This window comes from Lactuca virosa, chromosome 5 (genome assembly GCF_052849685.1).
Source record: "Lactuca virosa cultivar CGN04683 chromosome 5, Lactuca_virosa_CGN04683_v6, whole genome shotgun sequence".
In the NCBI taxonomy this organism is placed as follows: Eukaryota; Viridiplantae; Streptophyta; class Magnoliopsida; order Asterales; family Asteraceae; genus Lactuca; species Lactuca virosa.
In genome coordinates, this window is record NC_136430.1 from 253,060,382 (window position 1) to 253,069,872 (window position 9,491).

Here is a 9,491-nt window from a genome sequence, read left to right on the forward strand (position 1 = left end):
TCTTTTACCAGATTTAACAGCTTATGAACTCACCAGCTTTATGCTGATATTTTAAAACTGCTTGTATTCTCAGGACATCAATAGACAGGTAATCTTGCCGACTTTTGAGAGAATACGGAGCGTTTTGGAGTCACGTCTTTTACTTTTGCTATATACTGATATGTATAATCTTTGTATTAAGACAATGTAAATTTTTTCATGTATGTATTCAATGTTTGGATTGTGTTTACTATGCTTACTATGATACAACTGTTGTGATACTACGCATGACGTCGCTCCGCCCCGGAACGTTTCCGCCTTCGGTTTCGGGGTGTGACAGATTGGTATCAGAGCTATTGTTTATAGTGAACTAAGTATACCGAACCTTACATGGTATACAACTATAAACCCTAAGGGGCCTAAGTGCTCTAAACTAAAAGTATACTTTCAAAATATAAGTATTTTTACAAAAAGTATACACGTACTCCAGGAACCGTGCCATAAGTAGAACAAAACAAAAGTATTTTGGATGTTGAACACTGTGGTTAAACCTGAGCAGTTATGTAATCATGTCTAGGGTCAATATAGCCTGATCAACTATATTTATTCGAGACATGACCAACATGTGCTTGGGAGTGACTTTGGTGTTGCAGCAGGCCTAAAACTTACCCTGTATCCATATAACTTAAAATACTATAGGAGTATTTTAGTCAGAGCTGAATACTTTGTAGAAATTCATTCCAAGTATTGCTACTCATTCCTTTTAGCGATAACTTATTTGCAATTGTAGCTTTTCCTTGTTTATCGCTCAGTAGAACACTCTAACAATCATTATGAGATATATCCTTGCTCCATATCTCTTGATTCCATTCAGAGGACTTACCCTCCTCTTCTTCCTGATTGTTTCTAGAACAAGATGCCTCCCCGTAAAAGACCTAACAGAAGGAATGAAGACACTCCACCAACACCACCGCCCCCTCAGTTCGATCCCGTTATGTTCCAAGCAGCTGTTACTGCTGTTGTGGCAGCCGCGATGTCACAAATGAATTCTGGCGGATCTGGTGGACAGGGAAGTGGCACACATCCTGAAAATCATGAAGGTGGTCAGGGACACCAGAAGGAGTGTTCCTATAAGGACTTCATGAGCGCGAAACCCATATCTTTCGACGGCACTGGAGGTGTCATTGTCCTGACTCAATGGATCGAGAAAATTGAGTCCATTTTCGAAATTTGTTCCTGTTCGGAGGTCAACAAAGTAAAGTTCGCCGCTTGCACTTTCTCCAACAGGGCGCTGACCTGGTGGAATGGTCGGGTCAAATCCCTAACCGTACCAGTGGCAAACGCCATGGGTTGGAAAAACTTAATGGAACTCATGATAGCTGAATACTGCCCACGGGGCGAAATGCAGAAGCTAGAACACGAACTCTGGAACCTAAAGATGAAGGGTTCCGACATCGCTGCCTACACTTCAAGGTTTGAAGACCTAGCGCTCCTCTGTCCGGGAATGGTCGCTCCGGAAAGCAAGAAGATTGAGAGATACATCTGGGGGCTGACCCAGCCGACCAAAGGAAATGTCTTGGCTGCTAGGCCAAACACCTTCGACAACGCTAAGTGTCTGGCGCAGACTCTCATAGATCACAGAGTTGATCTTGATGAAGTGACAGCCACTCCCGAAGCGGCTAAAGAGAGTGGTGAGAAAAGAAAGTCCTGGAAACAGAAAAAGGGCCAGTCTTTGCAGGAGCCCTCAAAGAAGCAACACATGGTAACAGTCCACGCTGCTACTACTCCTGCTGCTACTCCTGCAACTCAAGCACCTACCAGTAGGTATACTGGTAATTTTCCTTGGTGCGGTAAGTGCAATTATCATTATCGCATCCCTGGCCCATGTCGTGAAATGCTCTGCAACAACTGTGGCAAGAAGGGCCACCTGACTCGAGACTGCAAAACACCAGTTCAACCAACCCCTCAGGCCCCTGGAGCAGGTATTGGTCAAGCCTGCTATGGATGTGGAGAAGTCGGGCACTACAAGAGAAACTGCCCCAAGGCAACAACAACTGGAGGCACAGGGAGAGTACTGACAATGAACCAGGAGGAGTCTAACCCTAATGCCTAGGGGGAAAACATCAAGAAACCCGGTAAGATTTTGGTACGTCTCTCAATCCTAAGTAGCTAATCGAGAACTTTAAATAAATCAATTCTAATTGTAATTACTCCCTCGTTAAGGCGAAAGTCGCAGCACTGTTGTAAGAATTCAAAAATCCATCAGGTAAAGCTATGATGGCTTGATATATACGTTAAGACCATTTATAATTAAGAGTGATAGACCTCGAGTGAGTGATGCTGCCTTATCTCCCGTTCCTCGTTTGGTTGTGGATTTAGGGCAGAGTTGCTCAGTCAACAGTCCTTTTAATCCTAATTATACATGACTAGTGTATACTAGGCGATTATAGAGAGGCCTCGTGAGAAATCCATTCATTAAAGGTACATTATTCCAAAACATCAGGACCCCCTAGAGTTCCGCGTAAATTCTATCGGTCCAAGTATCCGCGATAGTGATACCATGGACGAAACCCGAGACGCTAAAGAACTTGTGTGCCCTGTTCAGCACATGGTCCTATCGATATTCATTCCATATCGTGTTGATGATTGTAAGTTTCGACACTGCCGTCAATCATGGTTCGACTTGGTGTGACCATGTGAAAATTCCTAGTGTTGCGTAAAAAGAACTTTCACCATAGCCTATGCGTCAAATAAAGGTTCTTCCGAACCTAATAAGAAAACCTAATGCGAACCGTCAGTCGTCTCTCTTATCCGAACTTTCCGAAGTACCCAGGAGAAGAATACCACGCGCTTCCTGCAAACTGGGGGGAGCCGACACCTTAGAGAATGGGGCATGTGTTAGAGATTTGTTGGACTACTAGGTGTTCCAAAGAATACTATTCCGAAAGAGATAGTAGAACCACCTCCTGAAATAGTCAAGCGCTTCAGAAAATATCTAAGGGCGAAGTTAGCCCTGATCGGAAGCTTCTATCCATGAAACAGCGAAGCGAGTAAGAGAATGATTCCTTCCAGTTAGGAATCATATTGTGAAAGCATCGTCTAGTAAAACCCCCCCTATCACACCGACTTTGAGAATTTCCGTTAGAAATACCTCAAGAGTCAGAAGTGCAAGTCCATTTTGCACTAGGTCGAGATAGATGCCCCATAACCAATAGATACCAGTATATAGCCGTTACCTCCGAAGATCCAGAAAACCTTCGAAAGCCAATCAGTAGGTGATACGAATCCGAAGACGACCTGAGCCTTCTAAGAACCAAACCGGGAAATACACCCTCAGTAAGAGAGAACTTTTGGAACTTCAAAATGGCGATCGCGCCAGTGATGATCTCACCATGGAAATACATTATGTTCTAGTACCGAAACATTCTATCTTGTCAAGAGCTCAGGACCATCAGAAATTCTTGTTAAGAATTGATCCAACCCCCGTCAGACCTCAACTACTTTTAGAATTCCATAAATTCCACCCGAATCTATCCCTGTATTAGACTCGAAAGAGTGCTTGTCCGACGCGACTCTCGAAGTCCCACTCGTCAAGATCGAAATCATTGAGAGCCCCAACTTCGTGTAGGAACCTGTAAAGGTCATGAACCGAAGAGTCAAGTGAAACGAAACGAATCCGCATTCCATTAGTGAAGGTTCGCTGGAATGGCCGGCAAGGATCTGAATTCACTTGGGAGCGCGAGAACCAATCGAATAGGAAGTATCCTCATCTCTTTACTCGATTGTTCATACCTACTTCCTTGCCTAAATTCTAATTTCAGGACGAAATTCCCTCTAACAGGGGGATGATGTGACAACCCAAAATCTTCTATCCTGTTCAGTCAAACACTTCATTGAAATTCAAACTCATTTCTGCCATCTCTTAGCACAATTAGGAGTCTGTTTGAGCATTTCGAGCCTTGTACACTTAAGGAATAAGTGTTAGAAAGTAACTACTAAAAACCCCAGCATAAAATTATGCCCTAAACTCCATAAGATGGAGTTTACGGCCGTAAACATGGAGTTTACGGCCGTAAACTCAAGAGGGTCGTGAACTCCACCTTAAATGGTGAAAAGTGGGCCATTTGTTCATTCCTTCACTTCCTTGGCTGATTTTGCTCCAAATCCTCTCAACTATCATCCCGATCTTCGTCCCCGATCTTCAAAACCTGTAAGTTTCTTGTCCTAACTAGTTGATATCCTACTTGAACTAGTGATCTTACATGTTTTCATCCATGAAATTCATGTTTTCATAGATCTTCAAGTTTTACCAAGAACACCAAGAACACACACTAGTGTTTTTGGCCAAAAACGACCATTCAAGCTCCTAGATCGTAAGTACTCTTGTTCTAACTTGTTGTACATTAGGTTTAACATGTTTAGGCCTTAAAAATCATCAAGAAACATGGATGAATGAGAGTTTACGGCCAAGGCATGTTCTTAGGCCGTAAACTCCCTTTAAGGGTGCAAAGTTGCCCTTTTCTTCCCTCCTTAAGCCCAGAACTTAGCCTAGAACCAACCACCATTGAACTAGGGACCTTAAACATCAAAGAAAGCATGCCCTCATAGAGTTTACGGCCGTAAACCCTTAAGGAAATGGTCCTTTGGCCGTAAACTCTATAAAGGGGTCATATAGTGCCCCTAACACCTTCTATGACTTGTATAAGTGACTAGAACCTTGCATGCTTAACCTAGGAACACCAAAACATGGAATGAGTGGACAAACATGAGTTTACGGCCATACACTCATGTGTTTACGACCGCAAACTCCACCAAGGGTCCATTTGGAGCCCTAGCCACTTCCTAAGCCTTTGATTCAACCCTAGGACACTTCCTTATGAGATAAGAGACCTTAAGACACACAATTGCACCATTACCATGAGTTTACGGCCGTAAACTCATGGGGGAATGGTCCTCCAACCGTAAACACCCCTAAGGGACACCATTTGAGGAGTAAACTCCAAGGTGAGGTCATACGCTCCTTATACGCAACCCTTACTACTCCTAGCACTTGTGGTAAAGTGTTTCCATGTATTAGGGTGTCTAAACTTACTTAATTAGTTATTAAATAACTAATTAGATACATAAATGTATCATTGCATGTTCATTAGGACCGGAGTGTGTATTCAAGTCCTCACTTGACACTTAGCATCGTATACCATCCGTTCATCCGAATCACCCGCGACAAGTGAGTTCATACCCTTATACTGTTCCGAGTTTTTCATGTTTTCAGGGGGGTAATACAAGCAAAAGTACAAGGAAACTTGTGCTCAATTTATCTCCTTTTGTATAAAATGATTTCATGTTCAGCATGCTTTTAACTCAGAAAACTGTTTTACAAATCGATTAAGAAATCAACCCGTAGTAATAGTTTTCAAATCTAAAGCAAGGAACTCGTGAACCCTATCATAATATGTATTATTTCATAAAGGATTCAGGCAAATCATAAAAGAATTCTTGTATTATCACTTGTAAATTCGTTAGGCTAAGTTTGAGACATGTCCTCGGTAACACTCCCTCCGATTAGTGAGTGGAGGGCTGCGACTTATAACCATAATCTCTTGGAGGGAGAGCGTGACTATTGTGTATAGATCTATATGGGACTGACTATCCCACACCCTCGCTGCTAGCTACAGTGGAACTCTTTGGTTCAGGGGTGACAAAGTCATAAATGATACTGGCCCATTTACGCGCCTTATCCAGTCTTAGTACGGTTATGGCACTCATAACTTAGGTAGCGAGAATTTACTCTTCTAATATAACCCTCTGGGTGTAACCAGAGCTTCTAATATAATCCTCTGGGTGTGACCAGAGCTTCTAATATAATCCTCTGGGTGTGACCAGAGCTTCTAATATAATTCCTCTGGGTGTAACCAGAGCTTCAAATAAAATTCCTCTGTGTGTGATCAGAGCTTCTAATATACTCCTCTGAGTGTAATCAGAGCTTCGAAAAGAAAACCGTCTTCCGAGCATAGTAATTACTCGCGTATAGATAACCAACTTTCAATCTTTAAACTTATAAGAAAATATAGGATTTTCTTGGAACAACTCAAACTCTCATAAACAGTGGTTTATCGAATAACTAATGAGAAACTAAACATCTTTCATAAGAAAATGTGGGATTTTCTTGGTAAACAACTTTTCAAAGAATCAAAGAAACATATCTTTTACTAGATTTAACAGCTTATGAACTCACCAGCTTTATGCTGATATTTTAAAACTGCTTGTATTCTCAGGACATCAATAGACAGGTAATCTTGCCAACTTTTGGGAGAAGACGGAGCGTTTTGGAGTCACGTCTTTTACTTTTGCTATATACTGATATGTATAATCTTTGTATTAAGACAATGTAAATCTTTTCATGTATGTATTCAATGTTTGGATTGTGTTTACTATGCTTACTATGATACAACTGTTGTGATACTACGCATGACGTCGCTCCGCCCCGGAACGTTTCCGCCTTCGGTTTCGGGGTGTGACAGGACCATATATAAACATAGTGTGCATGCTAATAGCATGGGATGACTATTGTTTTAATTCAAGTACTGAGTTGATTATTCGAAACTTTATACAATGAATAATGTGTAATCAATATGGTGATTAAATAATAAGTGTTTTATTTATATTCAAAAGTTTTGAAACCATATTGGATTCGATTATTCTTGTGTTTCACTTTGCATGTTTTACTTCCCGAATATCTACGTTATTCAAACATCCATAGTTAATCATACTTTGAAAGTAAGTAATGAGGTAAGACTGTCATGAATCCGACTGTAGATTGTCTAAGGTGCTTAGACATAGCACAAGTTTGCTGAAGTGTTCATGAGTACTCCTGTAATAAGATTTGAGTATTGTATTAAACCCATGCTCATTTTAATAACTTCATGGATTTTATCATGAGTGATCATGAGACGATAATATCTTATATTCTTGAAACCAAGACATATGAGTTGTAGCTTACAAGTCAGTTGCACATTGATGATGTGTAAACGCACCAGTAACTTGGTGTTATAAAACGTATTGTTGTATGTGATTTGATGAGTAAGTAGAGCAAGAATATGAGTCGAATTTTATCCGTTCCTTTTACCCAATGTGGCATAAAAGCGATATATGTGGGCCCCTCGATGATTTAGTGATGACACCCTATGCACTTGGCCAAGCTTGGACTGATTTGATTTGTTCAATTAGTCAGTCGTCATAAATCGGAAATCGGGAAACAACATATGGACAAAGAGAATGATTATAAACCATGTCTCAGTCCATATGATATCTTGTAGAATGGAGGAATATATGATCCCTTATCTTATGGACACATCAGAGTTCGACAGCGGCTTTTGAGAGATACGATTGCTGGTCGGTTTTTCAAGTCGTACTTGTATTTATAGTTATTAGACTTATCCAAGTGGGAGACTGTTGGATTAGGTGTCTAAGCCCATAACTATAATTGGCATGTACTTGACCGAATAGTAGCATGGTCCATTTCAGGGTGCATTCACTAGAGCAATTTGATAGGATGGATATTTGAGAAAGAGGTTATTTGTGATTTATTAAAATATTATAAGAATAATATATTAATTGAGAAATCGTATTATTTAATTGGTATTGGTCAAGAATTAATTTGGAATTAATTTAGTGATCAAAAGAGACTGATTAAATGTGTAGGGACTGTTTAGGTAAATCAGTGATATTTATAGTTTGGGCTAATGATCCATGTTGATTAGGAATGGACTAAATCTTTGTGAGAGTCCATGAAGAGTTAGTCCATAAGCCTAATGGGTTATTGGATTAAAAGCCCAAATGAATTAGGGTTTACAAGTTGAAACCCTAAGGATTCCAAACTATAAATTGAACCCCTAGCTTGTCACACCCCCAAACCGAATTGGCGGAAACATTCGGGGGTGAAGGACGTCATGTACATTATCATAACAATGCACAATAGTAAAACAAGCAACAACATCCATTGCATTAATAATATAGTTAAATACATGTGTGTTATTTGTAAAGTTTAAATGACACCAAAAAGTTATAATCAAAATAATGACGAGTCTTGAATCCACTCCGTCTTCTCAAAAGCTATATGGGTGTACCTGTCTATTGGTTCCCTGAGAATACAAGTTATTTTGAAAGAGAGTGTCAACATAAAAATGTTGGTGAGTTCATAAGTAGTTAGTGTCGTTTGTTTGCATTTGTATTGTAAAATGTTTGAATCTGTATAGTATAATGTTTGTGTCTATATAGTAAAATGTTTGTTTACTTTCCCAGAAAATCCAATATTTCCTACTTATAATGAAATGTAGACTTCTACCCAAGGCCCGACTGTTTGTATGCTTGTTCTCTCGTAAAAATGTAATATTTGTGTTTGTACTTGTAATAGTATAAAAAGTATGATTGTACTTCATATCTGTATAAAAATATGTTTTCCCTTTTTATGGGCCATCTTTTACTAGAAAAATAGTGTTCATTAATCCTGTGATATCATCACTGTATAATGTAAGGGAAAAATAAAGACTAGTAGTCATAATTAAATGTACCTTACACTACTGATAGTCTTATTGCCTTGAAAACTGAGTTGGTTAATTAAGGTTAAAATGTGACGTGGTTATAACCATACTTGATCGACACGTTTCTGATAAGATCAGAGTTCGACAGCGGCTTTTGAAAGCTACGATTGCTAATCAGGTTCTGAAGTCGTACTTGCAAAATAGTTATTAGACTTATCCAAGTGGGAGACTATTGGATTAGGCGTCTAAGCCCATACCTATTTTGGTATGTACTTGACCCGATTATAAGCATGGTCCTTTTGAGTTGCCTTTACTCATGCAACTTGATAGGAAGACAAGAGGAAAGAGAGTAGAATTTATTATATGGATAATAAATTCGTACTCAAAATGATTTTATTAATATATTACAAGATTAATATATTATTTGGAAATCATATTATTTAATTAGTATTGATCATAAATTAATTTGGAATTAATTTGGTGGTCAAAAGAGACTGATTAAATAATTGGGGACTGTTATGCAAATCATTGATAGTTGCATAAATGGGCTGATGGACTCCATAGAGTGGAGTGGATGAAATTTATGGGGAAGCCCATAAGATTTCGTCCATGGGCTCTAAGGAAGGAGTCCATGGGCTACTTAGGGCTTAAGCAGTCATATTAGGGTTTCCACCTAAAACCCTAGCCGCCACAAGTATAAATAGACCCCATGACTAAGGGATTTTCGTCCAAGGCTTAAGAAACCCTAGAGTGGTCGAAATCTCCTCTCTTCTAAAGTCATATTGTTGCTTGAGTGTTTGTGACTCCATTAGAGATGCAACACTTGAGACACTAAGCTTTCAGAAGTCAAGATCAAGAAGGATTGTGATTGTTATTGCTATATAACAATCAAGGTAAGATTCCAAACCCTAATTACATATGATTTTCGAAATTAGTATGCTAGTTCTTAGGGTTTATGAGCTTTGGATAACT